Source organism: Mirounga angustirostris, unplaced genomic scaffold, assembly GCF_029215605.1.
Source record: "Mirounga angustirostris isolate CCGP_5_RB_7025 unplaced genomic scaffold, mMirAng1.0.hap1 SCAF_15, whole genome shotgun sequence".
In the NCBI taxonomy this organism is placed as follows: domain Eukaryota; kingdom Metazoa; phylum Chordata; class Mammalia; order Carnivora; family Phocidae; genus Mirounga; species Mirounga angustirostris.
The window spans coordinates 65,153,253-65,174,145 of record NW_026991723.1 but is presented as its reverse complement, the minus strand read 5'-3'; positions in this window follow the sequence as shown (position 1 = coordinate 65,174,145).

Below are 20,893 nucleotides of genomic sequence, written 5' to 3'. Positions count from 1 at the left end.
CTGTGCTACCCATAGAGTAGGCACATGGAGCTGTTTTCATTTACATTTAAATTAGTTAAAATTAAAAAAAAAAAACTCAGTCATTTCCACTGAGACATTATATGTCCTCAGTAGCCACATGTGGCTAGTGGCCACTACTGGACATTTCTGTCATTGTGAAAAGTTCTATTGCCAGCACTGCTCTGAAAATCTAGACAGACCCCAGTGATATGGTTGAGCTGCATACACAGATGATTATTTGCATGTTATCCATACAGAAGTCATTGCCATGTGGAAAAAAGAAAATAATAAAAATCTGTTTCTGGCAAGATTAGTATGAGAACTGAAAACAACCTAAGTGTGATGACTGAACCTAAAAATAATCCAATAAAGCATAGAAATATCGAAAATTATAAATGTCCTCTCACCTATATTAAGTATATACCTGTCTACAGAGTATAGATACAAATTTTTCTACTTATTAAAAGAAACCTCTAACTTTATAAATAAAAAGAATGGATATAGGGAATTGGAAGTAATTATGAGGGTTAGTGTATACATAGGAACTGGAAATAGGACAGGAGAGACTTAAGAGTGTTTGTTGCTTGTCATTCCCAACAAGTGTTGTCAAAGTTGGTATATTTACCATGAAAAGAGCAGGATATTCAGGTTCTTCTACGTGTTTCCTCAGAAATGAACCCTCTGGATGCCCTACCAAGTATTACGTCATGTTAGAATTTAATGAACCACTTGCACCAGGTCTTCGTTGACTTTCAGACCAAGAGGAAAGTTATGTGGGAGCCTTGGTTGAAGAGAGGAAAGGTAGAAAGGAGGGAGAAATTGTTGCTTTACATTGCATAAATTGCATCAATGAAATATTGACTGATGTTGCCCTCAAAAGGCAATTGTTCTCAAATAGAAATAAAGTGGAAGTAATTTCTGCTGTTTTTGTTTTTGTCTTTTTCTTGTTAGTTTCCATACCCCCATCTTTATTGAGGTATAATTGACAAAGTTGTGTACATGTGTATATGTGTGTGTGTATATATATATATATGTATATATATATATAATGCACAACTTGATGTTTTATTATGTGTACACATTGTGAAATAACCTTACCTTGCATAGTTACCATTGTCCTTTTCTTTTTCTATCTTTCTTTCTTTCCTTTTTCTTTTTTGCTTTGTTTAGTTTTTGATTTGGGTGAGAAACACTTAAGATTTACCCTCTTAGCAAATTTAAGTACATAACAATATTGTTGACTATACTCATATTGCTGTATATTAGATCTCTAGAATTTATTCATCATGTATAACTGAAACTTTGTTCCCTTTGAGCAACATCTCCCTATTTCTCCCATCCCCACTCTTGGTTACTGCCATTCTACTCTCTGCTTCTATGAATTTGACTGCTATTTTGACTCTATCTTTTTTTTTTTAAGATTTTATTTTTTTAAGTAATCTCTACACCCATTGTGGGGCTGGAACCTACAACCCCGAGATTGAGAGTCACTTGCTCTACCAACTGAGCCAGCGAGGCGCCCCTTGAGACTCTGTGTTGTTATTGAAGAAACTGTGTGGTGACTAAGAAACAGTCTTTATTTTTAAATTCTTATTACCAAAGTATAGTTGATATACAATATTATGTTAGTTTCAGGTGTATAACATAGTAATTTGACAGTTCTATACATTACACAGTGTTCATCATAGAAGTGTAGTTACCATCTATCACCATGCAATGTTATTACAATATTATTGACTATATTCCCTATGCTGTACTTTTCATTTCCATGACTTATTTATTTTAAAACTAGAAGTTTGTACATTTGAATCTTTTTTACCTGTTTCTCCCATCTCCCATCTCTTTCCCCTCTGGCAACCATCAGTTTGTTCTCTGCATTTATGAGTCTGTTTCTGTTTTGTTTGTTTTAGATTCTACATATAAGTGAAATCATAAGATATTTGCCTTTCTCTCTCTGACTAATTTCACTTAATGTAATACCCTCTAGGCCTATCTACATTGTCACAAATGGCAAGATCTCATTCCTTTTTATGGCTGAGTAATTTTCTGTTGTATATATCTATAACACTTCTTCTTTATCCATTCATCTATTGATGGACACTTGGGTTGCTTCCATATCTTGGCTATTGTATTGCAGTAAACATAGGCATGTATATATCTTTTCAAATTAGTATTTTCATTTTTTTGGATAAATACCCAGTAGTAGAATTACTGGATCATATGGTAGTTCTATTTTTAATCTATTGAGGAACTTCCATACTGTTTTCCACATTGGTTGCACCAATTTACATTCCCACCAAAAGTGCACAAGAGTTTCCTTTTCTCCACATCCTCACCAAAACTTGTTATTTCTTGTCTTTTTGAGGCTAGTCATTCTGTCTGGGGTGAGGTGATATCTCATTGTATTTTTGATTTCCATTCTGTGATGATTAGTAATGTGGAACATCTTGTCATATGCCTCTTGGTCATCTGCATAGCTTCTTGAAAAAAAATGTCTATTTAGGTCCTCTCCCCATTTTTTAATCATACTGTTTGTTTTCACGGTGTTGAGTTGTGTATGTTCTTTATACATTTTGAATATTAAAACCTTATCAGATATATCATTTGCAAATATCTTCTCTCAGTCAATAGGTTGTCTTTTCGTTTTGTTGCTGGTTTCCTTTGTTGTGCAGAAGCTTTTTATTTTGGTATAGTCCCAATAGTTTGTTTTTGCTTTTGTTTCCCTTGCCTTAGGAAACATGTCCATAAATACACTACTAAGGTTGATGTCCAGGAGATTACTGCCTATGTTTTCTTCTAAGAGTTTTATGGTTTCAGGTCTCACATTTAGGTCTTTAATCCATTTTGAGTTTATTTTTGTGTAAGTTCTCCAGTTTTATTCTTTTGCATGTACCTGTTCAGTTTTGCTAACACCATTTATTGAAGAGATGGTCTTTTCTCTGTTGTATATTCTTTCCTCCTTTGTCGTAGATTAATTGACCATGTAAGTGTGGGTTTATTTCCAGGCTCTCTATCCTGTTTCATTGATCTATGTGTCTACTTTTGTGCCAGTATCATAGTGTTCTGATTCATTTCAGGAGACTTTTATATGACTTTAGTAGATAGAAAAAGTGACAATCATATAGATCTGTGATTAAATGATAAAGGAGATTTCAAATGAATCTTGACTTTTAAACAACCATTGAGAGGATTCCTTATCCTTTATTTTTCACAATTCATGTAAGGAAATTAAAAAAAAAAAACAAGAATAGTAATGGAATTTGCATCTGATACCCCATCAGAGAGACCTCTGGTCTCTCAGCCTGACTTGGTTGTTTGCTCCTCCCCAGTCACCTCTGCAGAGACTGGCTCTTGTCAGTTATATCACCATCAAGAGTGGTGGCTGACTTTTCCTCTCACTTTCAAAGATACATGAAATATCAGGCCACAGGTCATGGTATCTGGCCTCCCTGGGGAGAGCTTAAAGAACCAGGTGATATAACCTAGGATTGCAGAAGAGTGAAGTTTAACCAGTGAAGGAGAGATGATGGGAGGAAAATACAGATAAATCACCCTTCTATCCTTCTTTCATGGCCTAGCATAATTGACAGTGATATTTCACATGGATAAATGATTAGTTATATGTATGCTGAAGCAATAACCAGCTTGGTTATATTCTGTCTTTTCTCCCTTTAATGCACACTCTCCTGGTATTGCATCTCCTGATATAGAATTAGCACTTAAATTTGCTTTAGGTGAAGGGCACCTCTGGTTGAAGGTTGCCTTCCTTTGCCTAGGGACCCAATCCACAAAATCCTCAGTTACAGAGATTGTAACTTAAAGGAGTTGTTAGATTTGTAGGCTAGATCTAAATGTAGAAAGTGCCATAGCTTGCCTGTCAGCTTCCAAAATAGCTTGTTGGTTTGGATCCCACTCAGAGAATTCAGATTAGTGGGTTAACCAGTATAAATGACCAAACTGAAAACTCAGGTAAGGTACTCAGTGTCTCTTATACACAGAGCCAAATAAGATGCTCAGTGTCTCTTTTGAGGGTGGAAACAAACACAGCAATCTTCCTTTGCTGAAAAGATTGAGCATTATGAATTCACTCACATAATCCCAAGAAATTTTACTCACCGAGCAGTTTTTTGAATTTTGCTGGGATTTATCAACCATCCTTGCTGGTATAGGTATGATATCACTGTAGTCAACTTTATTGATACTGAGGCTTCTGACTTGCCAAGCAAGAGGATGGTATTCATATAGTGAATCCTGCATATCAGAGAGTAGCGATACTTATACTAAATTCTGGCACAATCTCTTACGGCAAATGGCAGGGATTTTAGTTATCCCTGTCCCCTTAGCACTTCTCTCTGTGTACTCTTTCCAACTGGATAAATCCTTTCTGGCATTTATAGAACAGTAAGGTATGAGAATAAAACACATTAATTCCTATTACCTTTCACATATAAGAATGGCAAAAGTAGTTGAGTTGGTCCAAAAGACCCCACCATAAGGTCATTTTAGCTTCTGTGAACATTAGTCAAACTTTGTCAGTTCAGCCCTCGTATCTCATTCCCCACAGAACCTAGAAGAAAAGTGGTTTGGGTTTTATATCCATCAGAACAATAAAAGTTTGAATCTCTCTACTCTGAAATTTTCTATCATATTTGGATGGTTACATATGATCCTAAATGCCTATTGGAGACAGAGACCTCCACCCCACCCCTAATCGTCTTTTTCCTTAAAGCATCTGACTTTAGAGTAAAGAGGGAGTGAACATCCAAGGTACACAAAGGGAGATACCAGTTATATGCCATTAAGTAAAGCTCATTTACTTTCCTGTTAAAGCACTACTTTCCTGTTAAAGCACTTCAGTAGCTGCTTACAGGTCAACAAAAAGACTTTCTAGTGTTTTCAGTCTTTCAAAGCCATGTATCCAGTGGCAAGGTCATCACTATTGACACAATCTATTTTCTCTTTGGGGACCCCCTGACTCTGTAGTCATGGCCATATTGTTTCTGAATGGGGCCATAGGATTTGCACCCTTTGGCTGACTCAGGCTTGTCTCACACAGTAGTAACATTTCTTAAGAAATTTACTTTAATTGCAAGCATTTGTTTTCCAGTTATAATGATAACATCTTTTAGGCTCTCACCAAATTTTAATGTAAGGGCTATATGAGTTTTCTGGGAAAGTTTGGATGATTGCCAATTGACCAAGATTCATTTGGGTCAGTGTCTCATTCCCCACTGGGTAACATTCAGCAGCATTGTACACCCAATATGAATATTAACCAATGCTTCATCTGTGGTTTAGCATGGGAGTTTGTCTGTTTTGGAAAAATCTATCTGAGAGTCCAGATCTCGCTTATAGCAACCAGGGCCCACTGCAAACAAACAAAACAACACACACACACAAACACACACACACACGCAACTCAGATTTTTTTTTATCTCTGAATGGATCTAAAGTTGACATGAGAGATGTAGAATGAGACTAAGACATAAGACACCCAGCTCTAGACTTTCAACTTTGACAAGCATTGTGCTCCCCATCCCTTATTTTTCAGTCAATCCAAAGTTCTAATGATTCACCTTGTTTCTGTACGTGGTGGTCACAAACTTCCCTTATTTCATGTCAGTGAAGTACACATCTCTGTAACTATCTTTTGAAATGGTGGTGAACCTTCTGAACATTCAGAATGAATCTTTATGGAGCAGATCTAAAGATGAGTGACAGACTGGTGAGGAAGACCCCTTCTCCCTACTTAATGGAGAGTTGGCAAGAAGATGGCACCATTTAACAAAGCTGTGTTCTGCTATTTGGCCTGTAACCACCAACCTGTACCTCCTCATTGATAGTCAATAATGTGGAGGGCCATTTATTACCCTGTTGACCATACAATTTGATCAGATCTTGTCATTCATTCTGCCAGACCCTCAACCTTCCACTTCCACAAAGCCATTTCTTTGTCAACATCCCATCCTCGTTGCCAGAACTATCAAGAACTGTGAGTAGATTTTTATCCTATTTGTATGTTAACAAGTTAGTTTCATACTTACTGGTAGAAGACATGTAACTCCTGGGTAAGAGACAAAGACTTTATTACTCACAGCACAACAAGCTGAGTAGAGCGTCATATCACATCAGTTCTTCTTGCTCCCAAGTCCCATGAAGGTGATGAGGATGAACCCAGATAGATGCCTATCCAAGCAGCTACAGGTGAGGTACCTTGACCTAGGGAACCCAAATCTTTTATTATGGGCCACAAAGACCCCTGTCCTTTCTTTTGAGAGAATTACTATCTCCTGTTCACTGTATAAACATCCTTGAAAAGATTGTCAGAAACAAAGGACTGTTAGTGTTTCTGCTTAAAAGAGAGCAAATAGAAAACTGTCTTATAACAGTTGAAACTTACCTTACAGCATAATATGTGGTATATCCTAATGAACACACTATATTGTCCAAAAAGAATGTTTATGTTGAAGCTGTTTGGTGTAATTGTTCACTAAATATCAATTAGGACAGTTGGTTGATAATGATATTCAGATACTCAGTTACAGTGATTTTTGTTTTGCCTGTTCTATGTTGCTGAGTAAGGAGTGCAAAATGTCCAATTGTGACTATGGAATGATCTATTTTTCCCTTTTGTTCTATCAGTTTTTTGCTACATATAATTTGGAGCTTTGATACTAGGCACATAAGCAATTGTTATGCTGTCTTCCTAATGAATTGATGGTTATAATAAAATATCACCATTTCTGGTAATATGCATTATATTAAAATCTAATTTTATCAGATATTATTATAGCCATTCTTGCCTTCTAATGCTTGCTATTTGCATGGTTAATATTTTTCAGCTATATACTTTCAACTTATCTTTAATTTTAATATTTAAAGTGTTTCTTATAGATAACATAAAGTTGTTTACACTTGTCTATTCTGACAACCTGTGTTTTTCAATTAGAATGTTTAGTACATTAACTTATAATGTAACTGCACTGTAATGTACTGCTTAATTCACATCAGTTTTGATTCTGTAATTAAGATCACAGAAGATTTTTTTTTGTAGTAATCAATGATGTGATTCTGAAATCCTTATGAAAATCAAAGAAACTAGCATAGCCAAAACAATTCAGTGAAAGACGATAAAAATTGTAGTATGTACACTACTTGATAGCAGGACTTACCATAAACCTACAGTGATCAAGACAGTATTCTATTAGTGAAAATATAGACACAAATAACAATGATGTTTAATTGAAAGTCCAGAAATAGATACAAAAGTATATGGCCAATTGATTTTGGCAAATATATAAAAACATTTCAGTGAAGAAGGATTTTTTCAACAAATATGTTATTTAAAAATCCACATGCTAAAAAAAGGAGAAGAAAGAACATTGACCAATAATACTTTATATCATGTAAAAAAGATAACTCAAAATGGATATAAGTAAAAATGTAAAGCTTGGAATTATAGAACACATCTAGAAGGAAACCTAAGAGAAAATCTTTAATCTTTGTGACTTTTAGCTCAAAAATTTCTTATATATGACCACTAAAATGAATTATAAATGAAAAATGATAAATGGACTTCATCATAATTAAGATCTTCTCTTCAAAACTATTGTTAAGAGAATTAAATGCAAGTCTCAGATTTAGAGGTGGTATTTGCGTGCTTTATATGTATAATAAATAACATATCCAGAATATATTTTAAAACTTCAAACTCAATAATAAAAACACAAACTACTTAATTAAATAAAAAAGGACACACTATTAGAACAGACAATTCACCTTTACAAATGGAAAATAAGCACTTGTAAATGTGTTCAACATCATTAGTCATTAGGGAAATGCAAGCTAAAACCACAATGAAGTAGCATGCACACCTATTAGATTGGTTAAAATCAAGATATCATCATCATTATTATAAAATTGACAATACCAAATTCTGGAAAGGATGCAGAGTAACTGGAAATTTTGTAAGTTCCTGGAGAACACAAAATGACATAGGCAGTTTGGCCAGCCACCTGTCAGTTTTAAAATTTTAACATATGCTCTTTGTATGTCCCAGCAACCACACCCCTAAGTTTTGCCCAATAAATGAAAATTTTTCTTCATTCAGATGCCTATTTAAAAATGCTTATGGTGGATTTTTACAGAAGCTCCCAAGTTTGGAAATAACAACAACAAAATGCCGCAACTGTTAACTGGATAAAAAAGGAGGACATAGTCCTACAGTGGCATACTACTGATCAATAAAAACAAATGTACTGCTGTCACACACAACACGGGTAAATCTGAAACACTGTGCTAAGTGAAAGAAGAATCAAGGGCTATGCACTGTATGACTCTATTTGTATGAGGGAAAAGGGATAAACAATAAAGTAATTAACGTATACTGAACAGAAGGAGGATAAATGACACGTATTTTTAAAAAGCAGAGACTAGAGATAAGGAGTGTTGGGTGGCAGAATCAATTTTAAAATGGGTCGAAGGAAAGCTTCACTGAAAAGTTGCATTGAGTAAAGATCTGAAGGAGATGAGGAACAAGTCACAAATAAATTATCGGTAATAACAATGTGATATAAAAAGAGTCAGTCTAGGGGCGCCTGGGTGGCTCAGATGGTTGAGCCACTGCCTTCGGCTCAGGTCATGATCCTGGAGTCCCGGGATCGAGTCCCGCATCGGGCTCTCTGCTCAGCAGGGGGTCTGCTTCTCCCTCTGACCCTCTCCCCTCTCATGCTGTTTCTCTCTCGCTCGCTCTCTAAAAAAATAAATAAAATCTTTTAAAAAAAAAAAAAGAGTCAGTCTAGGACTATATTGAATGTTTTGTGCTATAGCACAGAGCAGGGAACTATGCCTCTGACTTGAGTATTGAAGCGTATATGCATAATCTATTCTCCTTAGACATATAAAACATAATTAAATATAAAATATTTTCCATGTTAATAAGATAAGAAGGGATTCAAGTCAGAAATGTCAGTGTTTATGGGGACACAAAGATGAAAGTCCTGGTGGACTTGTGCCATTGGATGCTATTTTATTTTGGAGAGGAGGATGGAGGTACAACGTAACTGGGAAATAAGGAGACCGAAACAAAGAAGCAAATCTTCTACAATCCAATATTATTCTGTAGAAAGAGGATCCATTTGAAGTTTACGACAAGATAAGTAGCATAATCAGATTTATAACTTTTATTACACCTTTCTTTAACACTGTGGTCTAAGGTCTTCAAACAGTGAAATCCTCTGAGAGCAAGAAATGACAAAAATTGTATGAAGTACGCAGATAGTGGAAACATAAGTAGTGCTGGAACTGCATGACAAATCAGTGTCAACTAGAGATGGTTTTCGATGGTACACTCTGAAACCTTGTTATCAGCTGTGTTCTCACCTTCAAGATCTTGTAAAAATGAAAATATATTTTCAATATGCAGTATAAGGAAAGTTGTATCCAACTTTGCTTTGGTTTATTTTATTCTTTTTCTCTAGTTTTTTTTTTTTTTCCAAGCCATTATACTAAAACATTTTGTACACTTTTCTGAGTTTATTTAATACATGTTTATTTTACAAAATCAAATGCTCATGAAAGAAAAGTGAAAAATTAAGCCAAGATATTACCACAATTAATTAGCTCTTTATTTAGATTCAGGTTGTTTTTCCTATTTGTGTGGCTTTTATTTGAATGAATGAAACCATCTTTGGTGGGCAGTTTTGTATCTTGCTTTATTTTTATTAAAAATGTGTCAAAAATATCTTACTATGTCATAAAAAACTATTTGAGACTTTTGGTTTTACCTCCCCCACACGGAGCAGTTGGAGGTAATCACACCCATCTTTACAACAAGAAAACAAGCTCAGGGGAACTGAACTGAATTATCCACAAGATAGAAATTGGATGCAAAATAGCTTGAGATTAAACTGAAATGTCCAGTTATATATATTTACATGTAAATATTTGTTTCCTGGGAACTAGGAATCCATTGTAGAGTCTTTGCAAATGTCAGGTACTTAAATATTTGTTAATGGGGGGCGCCTGGGTGGCTCAGTCGTTAAGCTTCTGCCTTCGGCTCAGGTCATGATCCCAGGGTCCTGGGATCGAGCCCCACATTGGGCTCCCTGCTCAGCGGGAAGCCTGCTTCTCCCTCTCCCACTCCCCCCTGCTTATGTTCCCTCTCTCGCTGTGTCTCTCTCAAATAAATAAATAAAATCTTTAAAAATAAAAAATAAAATATTTGTTAATGTTACGGAAGGATGTGAACCAGAGGAGCTAAGAGGATCTAATGTTGCTATGCCTCTTTATCCTTTTTTTTGAATTCTTTTATGTGAGAGTTAGTGATACTAGATAGATGGTAAATGTCTTTGACCTGGAGATGAAAGCATAAAAACGTTTTATCTCTGGGGCGCCTGGGTGGCTCAGTTGGTTAAGCGACTGCCTTCGGCTCAGGTCATGATCCTGGAGTCTCAGGATTGAGTCCCGCATCGGGCTCCCTGCTCGGCAGGGAGTCTGCTTCTCCCTCTGGCCCTCCCCCGTCTCATGCTCTCTCTCTATTTCATTCTCTCTCTCAAATAAATAAATAAAATCTTTAAAAAAAAAAAAAAAAAAAAAACGTTTTATCTCATTTATTCAATGATGAGCACTTTTTCAAATTTTATTATCCCAGCTGGGGATTTGCCTTATAATCAGTAGCAGCTTAAACCCACAGTTTGTTAATCAACAATATGATGTTCATTTCCTATACATGTAGTCAAAGTTGTTGCCATGATTTAAATTATTTATGCATATATATAATATATATGTGTGTATTATTTTTGTGTATATGTATATATGGAGAGAGAGATTCATTGTTTAAAATATCTTCAAAACTTTATAAACATTCAGCATTTAAACAAAGTAATTTGCATATAGAAAGATCTAAAACTAGAGCAGCATAATATATGATGAAAATTAATGTGTAAAAGAATCCACAGAGTGTTTTTACAATAAAAATAAAATATAAAGCTGAAGTGATATGAATACTTTTTCCACAGTTTGACAGTGCTTTGTTGTGGAAAACTGACCTCTGTGCTTTGGAGCCAGAATATAATGGGAAGACAGAGTTTAGGATAAAGAAGAACAATAGCTTTATTGTTTTGCAGGCAAAGGAGGCTGCAGCCCCCTATGGTTTTGAAATCTGCAAGCCTGAGGGGAGTAAGGGGCTGTGTGGGTTTATAGGGAAATACAGGACCTAGCCAGTTTGGACAGAATTGTGTTCAATTTAATGCTTTGAAGCGGTTTCACTTTTATTTCTGATGTATGAAATGTTAGTAAATATTACAATTAATGGCATCCTAAATTCAGTAGAATACAGACATTAGATATGAATTCGTGTTTACAGTGTAATAATTTCCTCGGGTGGTGATAACCTCTCTGACCTTTAGTGTGCTCATCTGCTGAAAAAACATAATAGCATCTCATTGACAGTATTTTTATAAGGGTTTGTGGAATGGTGTATAAGAATATGCTTTGTAAATGTCAAATTACCAGGCAGGTGCAAGGAATTATTTCCTATAATTAAAGCATGGGATAGGATTATCAGAATTAGAAATAAAAACTTAATAATGAATTTGGGAATATGACATTTTACCAGCTAGAAACCTCTTGAAATTGTCATTCAAAGGCTTAATGAAAACAGTGTGGAACTGAGACAATATAAAAGACAGGTAATTAAATGGAATACATTATACAACCCAGAAAGAGAACATAAAATATGGAATGTATGATCAGGAGCCATCATTAAAAGATGGAATAAGTATCTAGGAAAGTATCAGGATTAACTGTTTATCCATTTTTTAAAGAATAAACTTAAATATACATTTCAAAACTTCACATAAAATTTCCAAACGATTTAAAATAGATGTATTTTAAAATTTAAAACACAGGAACATTAGAAAAGATCACTGAATATAAAATTTTGGGAAACAAATGGCTTTTTTTATCAAATTAAATATATTTTCCTCTGTCGTTACTAATATTTTATTTTCTTGTTTAAAAAGTGAGTTACAAAAGTATATATTTAAAACAAAGCAGAACAATGTGAGCATGCCACCGCCCAGCAACAGACATTGCTGTTTTGTTTCTGGTAAATATGTTTTCTAGAGTTCTTGCAATGTATATATACACAGATTTTAAATGCGTAATAATATCACACCCAGTTTTTTTGACCCTCCTTTTTGCATGCATCACTGTTTTATGTCCATCCACACAATCAAATATATTTAGGACAATTATGAATGGTTTCACAATGTTCAGTTATACAAATGGAATGTAATTTATGTAACCCTTGTACAATTAGTGAACATTTAACTTATTTCTAACATTAGCATATTGTGAAGACTGATAGAATAAATATCCTATTATATAATATTCAGACACATCCAATTATATTAGGAATAAAATACTACAAATTAAATTTTGATTTATAGCCTCTGTTATCATTTGCATGCCTAATTAACTACATTATATGATGATAACTCTAATCCCACACTCAACCACTATGAAAAAAAAATCATATTTTTAATTTGAAAGTATTGTGGATGAATTGAAGATAAGTTATTCTTACTTTAACTTGCATTATTTATTTATTTTTTTAGAGAGAGAGCACACAGGGAGGGGAGGCAGAGAGAGAGGGAAAAGGAGAGAGAATCTTAAGTAGGCTCCACACTCAGTGCAAGAAGAGGCTGATGCAGGGCTAAATCTCATGACCCTGAGATCATGACCTGATTTGAAATCAAGAGTGGGAGACTTAACTGAGCCACTCAGGCACCCCTTAACTCATTAGTATGCCTGAGTGTTGTATTTTATTGAATATTTATATTTTCTTCTATAATGGACCCTTGCCATCTAAGAACTATTGTATAATACCTAGAAAATCCCGAGTTCTAATTCTATATCTCAAAGATGGTATATAATAGTATATGACTCATAGGGCTGTTGAAGCAAATGAATGAGTTCCTATATGTAAAGCAGTTGGCATAGAGTCTGGTATATAATAAACACACATCAAATGTTAGCTATGATTACTATTATAGTTATTATTAATAAGAATACTGCTACTGATATGAACATAGAATAGCTGTCATGTTATAATATTAATTTAAGGGGTGCCTGGGCAACTCAGTCGGTTAAGCGTCCCACTCTTGACTTTAGCTCAGGTCATGATCTCAGGGTCATGAGATAGAGCCCCACATTGGGCTCTGCACTCAGCAGGAGTCTGCTTCTCTCTCTCTCTCTCTCTCCCCCTCTCCCCCTCCCCTTGCTCATGCTCACTCTCTCTAAAATAAATAAGCCTAAATAAATAAATAAATATCTTATAACAATACATATGATTCCATTTATTCATTAACCTACAACACTATGTAAATAATATCTATCTTGCTACATAAAACTAGATGTTTTCTATTTTTCATGAAATTTTAAAAAGTTGCTAATTATTTCTGAGACAGAGTTGCATGTCTTTTCTTATATGCTTGTAAGTATTTCACTTTTTTACAGCAACTATCTATTAATTGTCAAATAAATGGAAAACACTATTTTAAGAAGATAAGTATAGCCAGGGTCCCAATTTCAATGTAAATCCTGTCAGATCCTCAGTATAGTTAACTAGCTAACACAGAGATCCTCCTTCCCATATGGGCTCACTAGATCATTCTTGGAAAGAACTGAGAAAAGAAGACTTGACACACAGGTAAACATGGTTTCATAGCAAAGCTTCGGTACTCTGTACAGAGAGGTAATTCTGACAGTCATGTATGTGATAAAATTTGACCCCTGAAGAACTCATACATGCTGCCGGGGCCGGAGGGGGGTGGGGGGAAGATCTGCAAGCAGAGGATGAAGGAGATATCATCACACTAATGATTCTATACCTGTGCTGTGTGTTTCATTGATGGCCAGAGGTAGCAGTCACCAGGGAAGACAGTTAATCTGTCACACAGATAACTCAGATGTGAGTTTGGGAGCAATAGTTCAGTCCTCAAGGGTAGTCCTATTTTCATATTTAGAGTTACCCCCCGTGTATCTGGAGATGCCTGCATAGGCAGTCAACAGAGAGAGTGGCAAAGAACCGCCCATAGGCACTGAGGGACATTTAGAACATAATTCAAAGGGAAGGCAAAACAGAAAAGGAAATGTGTAGTGAAACACACCCTAAATAGCTCTTGAGGACTCCAAAAACAATTACAAGGTTAACTGCAGTGTTCTTGGAGATCCTGCCCTAATGCTGGAGGCAAGAGCCAGATAGATGAAACTATTTTGTAATCAGAAGATATCATTGCAAGCAGCAAATTCTGGGAAACTTTGAAAAGCAAATTGAATCTGGTGATATGAATCAAATTCCAAGTGTTAATGTGTGGCTAAAATGAGAATAAAAGTGCTGTCCTCCCCACTTTGATTAAGGCAAGGAACCTATAATCAGAGTCAAGAAACATTCAAGACAAGAAACGGGATAATATATAAGAAGCATGAATGATAGATGTGGGAAATCACTCATCACCTGACAATCAATGAAGAATAAATTGTCATCTGTGTCAAAAGACTGTTTTTATTGATCAGCCAATCCTTGTCGGCAAGTTGAATTATGGATAATGTCAGTCACTGCCATTCTGTTGCCAGACTGCCTGCCACCTACTTCCAAGGGATGTCAGAGAAAATGACTCACTCTCCTTTACATAAATGATGGACAGAGTGCAGAAATTACAAAGCTGAACAGGGATGGGTGACACCACTGTGACCTGGAACAGCATTTGTGTAATCCTGTCTAGCAACATGGAGGTGGAATGAAAAAGCATTGTGCCTTGCTTGGCACCTGCTTAGGAGACAAAAAGGAACATCTCTTACAATTTTAAAAATAATGGATTTGTACATGTCCCAGACCTCATACAGAAGACCTAGCACAAAATAACTCTTTACTTGTTTTTCCTTAATAAATCTAATCTGACTTTATGTGATTACACCTTTATTGTCTTTTCATGATGTAAGAATAGAGATATCCGTTATAATCTAAGCATTGTATTTGTTTGTTATATTTTCTTTCTAATTTTATCCTAGACAGATACAATCTAGCATCATTTTCCAGAGTTAACAAATCATTCTAACACAGTTACTTAAATGAATTATTTTCTCCTGTTTTCATAATCGCATTATTTAATATATGACATAATGTTCTAGAAAACCTACACACATACACATAAGCAAACAGAAAAACACACACTGAAACACACACACACTCATTTTTCTATTCCCCTGTTTCATTTCTTTATTTGACCAGTATAGTCCGGAAATTTTAAGTCCTCAAGGGTAGTCTTTTTAAGCTATTAGAGATTTGTATTTTATTTGACTATTTAGCAGTATGAACCTTATCCCTCATTACCTTTTAAAAAGTATTTTAACATTCTTTGTATATATTCTTGATATCAAGTTCCAAAGTTTTTAAAAATTTCTTTTGGAATTAAATTTTTTGTATATTTATGTATCATTTTTGTTGGTATTTTTCTATATTTACTCTTCTTAACCAAGAACATGATAGGGCTCTTTGTTTACTGAAGTTTTTTATTTTCTTCATTACAGTTTAGTAACATTAATATCTATATTAAAAAGCATATATAGGTATTTTGTATTTTTCTTGTCATAAAAAATGAATTCTTACTTTTGTATTTCAGTTTCTTAGTGGGTGCTACAAATATGTAAGAGGTTTCTAAGCTGTTCTATATTTATTTAATTAACTGACTATCTTACTGATCTCTCAGGTCCTAAAATGACTTATTTTCTCTGCTGGTTTTCTTGTGTTTCCTAGGTAATCATGTTATGTGCAAAACTTGTAATTTTATTATCTTTAGTCATAAATTCATACCTCTAATGTAAGGTGTACATGTGTTAGAACTACCAGGGCCTATAATTGTATCTGACATATGGTAGTTCATAATTATTATTGAATGATAATCAATGTTAATTTATAGTATGTAGAGTAGTAAAATTTTCCCAAATCTAAAGTAAATTTCTCCAATGCTCTGTAGACTTATCTTTAATATATGCAAGAATTTTTATGCAGTTATTATGAATACACACCTAAAATAAGGAATAGATGCTGAAATTATCTTTTGCTTGTAAGCATTAGTTTCATTTAACTCTTTTCACTAATGTCAGTCATATGTGCACTTATAATAGCAATTGCAAGCTTTATCATCTTATGATCATGGAAAGTGACCAGTTATCTTTACATCTATATGGACTTAGTGAATTTTATTTCAGAGAGCATAGAACTTTTATGTTTATGCGACTTAAGTAACAAACCGGCCTACAGAAGCATTTGTTTCGACAGTACAATATTTTCTTTTTTTTTTTATTTGCATACCATTTGAAGTCTGTAGTTTCTGCCTTATATCGAAGTCTTTGTAGTTTCTACTTCTTTACATGAGTATTCCACACACCAGCTTTACCTGGTTAGCCTCAGAATGCATGGAGATTTAGCACATCTGTTCTAGATATTTTTTATTTACTCCATTTGTTATGATTGAAGTCAAATTATTGAAGAAAGACACCATTGTTTTCCTGTTAGTTTCCCCCTTTTATTTCCTAAATATTTACTTCATATATTTTGTGCCCTTTCTGTTTGAAGATTTATGTTCAACTGATGTTCAGTATGCTTTAGAAACCGTGTCAAAATGGCTTATTTCCCATGTGTATTGATTTTTCTTGAGTTACATTCTTATCCATTAATATTTGAAATATTGCATTGATTTTAATTATATCTTTTAAACTCTTGTTTAGTTAAGGCTTGTCCTTTAGACTGTATTTCTTGTTTAGTTTTTTACATACAATTTAAATATCTTAACCATTTAATGTGGAAATTGGTTGCTAATCTGATACAATGGCTCTACAGTCTTAGTCTGTTAAGTTCCACCAGGGAGATTGAGCAGGTACACTTCTAGTCTTGAATTCTGAAATGGACTTTTTCTTTATTTTCTCTCATTGTCTTTTCTTTCTAGTTTATACCAGTCTATTTTCTTAGTTCTTGATACCTGTTTTGTTGAGTTTATTATTTTTTTTTTGAGAATACAAAACTGTATATATTTGAATTGCATGAGAAATTTTTTCAACCCTCAAAACTGTGCTAGTTGCGTACTGGATATATATTGCAGCATTGTTTGTAATAGTAAATTATGTAAACAATGGATAGATCCCTCAATAGGCCTGGCATAAATAAATTATGGAGATGCCTATTCAATGGGATATTATGCAAATCATAGAAAAATGAGCTATGTGCTAATATGGAAGAGTACCTAAGATGTCCTTAAAGAGGAAAGGTAATGTTCAGAAGAATGCATAGAATATTCCTATTTATATAATGAATTGATATTTAGGTCACTTAAAAATCTTGAAGGCTATATAATAAAAATTAATAGTGATTATATCACAAAAAGGAAACTAGGGTTCAAATGAAATATATATTAACTTAAATTTCCTTTATTCTATTAAGGAGATATTATGAGCCATATACATTGAAAATAGAAACACGTATACTTAAAGTTTATTCTCATAATATATATAACATATATGTCTCATAAAATATAAAATATGTAATATAAAGTAATATACTTTCCATTTATTTTTGGAATCTATGCATAAGCTTTATTTGTTGGCCTATTTTTAAAATTATAATTTCATGTCAAATATGGCCTAATATTTGAGGATAATTAAATATATTGAATCTCTTAAAGTCCATTGAACTCTGTGAATACATGTTACTAGAAACCACCTCTCTACTAACAATTGATAGCTGTTAGAATTTTTTATCAGTCCATATGCCCAGAAACCTGACAAGCATGTGGTTGGGCAGGCACTATAACTATGCACAATCCCAGAATTTTAAATGTAATCTGATTAGATTTCTTTGAGCATTCAGTGTTCACCTTCATTATTTCTCACTACTAAAATTAACATAATGTCATTATTTTTAAAAACTGAAACATTAAGGGATGCCTGGGTGGTTCAGTCTGTTAAGCGACTGCCTTCAGAAGCTCAGGTCATGATCTCAGGGTCCTCTGATTGAGCCCCACATGGGGCTCCCTGCTCAGTAGGAAGTCCACTTCTCCCTCTGCCCCTCCCCCCACTCGTGTGCACGAGTGCACGTGCTCTCTCTCTAATAAATAAATAAAATCTTTTAAAAAATCAAACATTAAAACGTATAAAAGTAAGGATTTACTACTGAGATAAGATCTTGACCATGACTTAATGTTTAGAATCATTACCAGTCTTCTCTTAAAATAGGAATAGCACCTGGTACAGAAAAAAAAAAAACAAAAAAAAAACAGAATAAATGCAAACAGTGGCTTCTGGTAAACTAGGGATCAAGATGTAGTTTAGAACGTTCACTACCTACAGAATTTGCAACACCTGTGAGCAACTACCAGCTCGGCTGAAATCCTGAAGGGAGGAGAACAGGGAGTTTCTCCTGATACTAAGGGCCAAAGAAGATAGATATAGAAGTAAATATTTGCCTGAAGGAGAGTAGAAGCCACCACAAGGAAACCTGAATGAAACCTGTAAGACTAATAGAGGGCTACAAGGGGCTCCAACTTATTCATGAGATCAAAATGACCAATGGAACCCACTAAATTAGAGAGTTACGGGGCAGAACAGTCTAAGCGTTCAGTATGTCAGAAAAACAATAAAAATAAGTTTTAAAAGAAGATCTTTCTTCCAGAATATAGAATGAATCCAAAGGATGAAACTGCTAGGATTAGCATTCAAACTGAGCAGGACTGGGCCAGGATAAAGAAAGGGTTCAGCTAAAGCAAAAGGAACAGGGTCAGTAGAGAGCAGATCAAAGAACTCTTATTTCAAGCTTCTTTTTACTGTGTGTGTATTTATTTATCCAAATGGTGAGTATACAGATCAATTAATTTCACAAACCAAACATATCTGTTGCTAAGGGCTGAATTGTATTCCTCATAAATTCATGTGCTTAAGTCGTAGTACCCCAGAATGTGGCTGTATTGGGAGATACAGTCTTTAAAGACGTAATTAAATTGGGGCACCTGGGTGCTCAGTCTGTTACGGGTCTGCCTTCGGTTTAGGTCATGATCCCAGGGTCCTGGGATCGAGCCCCGCATTGGGCTCCCTGCTCAGTAGACGAGCCTGATTCTCTCTCTCCCTTTGCTGCTTCCCCTGCTCTCTCTCTCTCTCTGTCAAATAAATAAAATCTTAAAAAAAAAGCAGTTAAAATGAGGTCATTAGGGTGGGCCCTAATCAAATATCACAGGTATTCTCATAAGAAGAGGAGATTTGGACACAAGTACAGAGTGTCTTACAGGGAAGAGAAGATGGGCATCTAGAGAGGGGCTTCAGAAGAAAGCACACTGCCAACACCTTGATCTTGAACTTCCAACCTCCAGAACCCAGTCTGTGGTATTTGTTATAACATCCCTAGCAAACAAATACCCCTGTGTCACCAGCACTGAGAAGACAACAGAATTTTAAGTCCTATGGGGCTACAGATGGTAGATAACAAAGCCATTTTGAACCTTTTTATTGGAGTATAATATGTGTGTATGTCTGTGTATAAATATAGAGAGATAATAATACCTATTTCTTTGCTGTATATCAGTATGATGTTAATTCATTAAGATATATAAAATATTCTATTGTGTATATGTCCCTCTATATTCTATTGAAAATGTGTGTATGTATCTATGACTTGCAAAAAATCAGATTTTTCTTTGCTGTCAAAGAGAAAATTACAGTTGAATATGTCATATATATATATATATATATATATATATATCTCCATGGAATAATATTCTCTATTTGAGTTATTTTATATTTAGTGATTTACTAAAGAGAAACATTTAGAAAATAGGGAATCAAAGATTTTTATATATACAGCCTTGTGATTTTGCAAAGGAAATAAGGAAGTGCTCTTTATTCTTATTTATTATCTTTATTTCTCCATAATTTAGTTTTCATTATATATAACTTATAGAAATAATATACATAGTTCAATAAAAATGCTTCCAATGCAAGCTAAGTAATTGAGAAAGCTTTGAGATACTTGGTAATATGAAAAATCAAAATAAAAACTTTTCAAATCATAATAACTGATATAATATACATATTTAATTTTTCTAATATGGAAAACAATAGTTGATTTCATCTCTGAGTTTGTATTCAATATCAATGATAACGTACTCATGAATTTTCATAATTTAGTAATAGATATCTGAGGTTGTTTTAGTTTTATTGATTGAAAAACTTATTTTTTTGTAAAGATATCAACTTCATATCATTCATATCACAACAATCTCCATCACCTCTCTCAAACCATTCTTTTTTTTTTATTCTTATGTTAATCCCCATACATTATCATTAGTTTTTGTTTTGTTTTGTTTTGTTTTTAAAGATTTTATTTATTTGACAGCGAGAGAGGGAACACAAGCAGCGGGAGTGGGAGAGGGAGACGCAGGCATCCAGCAGAGCAGGGAGCCCGATGCGGGGCTCGATCCCAGGACCCTGGGATCATGACCTGAGCCGAAGGCAGACGCTTAACAACTGAGCCACCCAGGCACCCCACATCATTAGTTTTAGATGTAGTGTTCCATGATTCATTCTTTGTGCATAACACCCAGTGCTCCACGCAGAATGTGCCCTCCTCAACACCCACCACCAGGCTAACCCATCCTCCCACCCCCCTCCCCTCTAGAACCCTCAGTTTGTTTTTCAGAGTCCATCATCACTAATGGTTCGTCTACCCCCCCGATTTCCCCCGCTTCATTCTTCCCCTCCCGCTACCGTCTTCTTTTTTTTTTTTCTTAACATATATTGTATTATTTGCTTCAGAGGTGCAGATCTGAGATTCAACAGTCTTGCA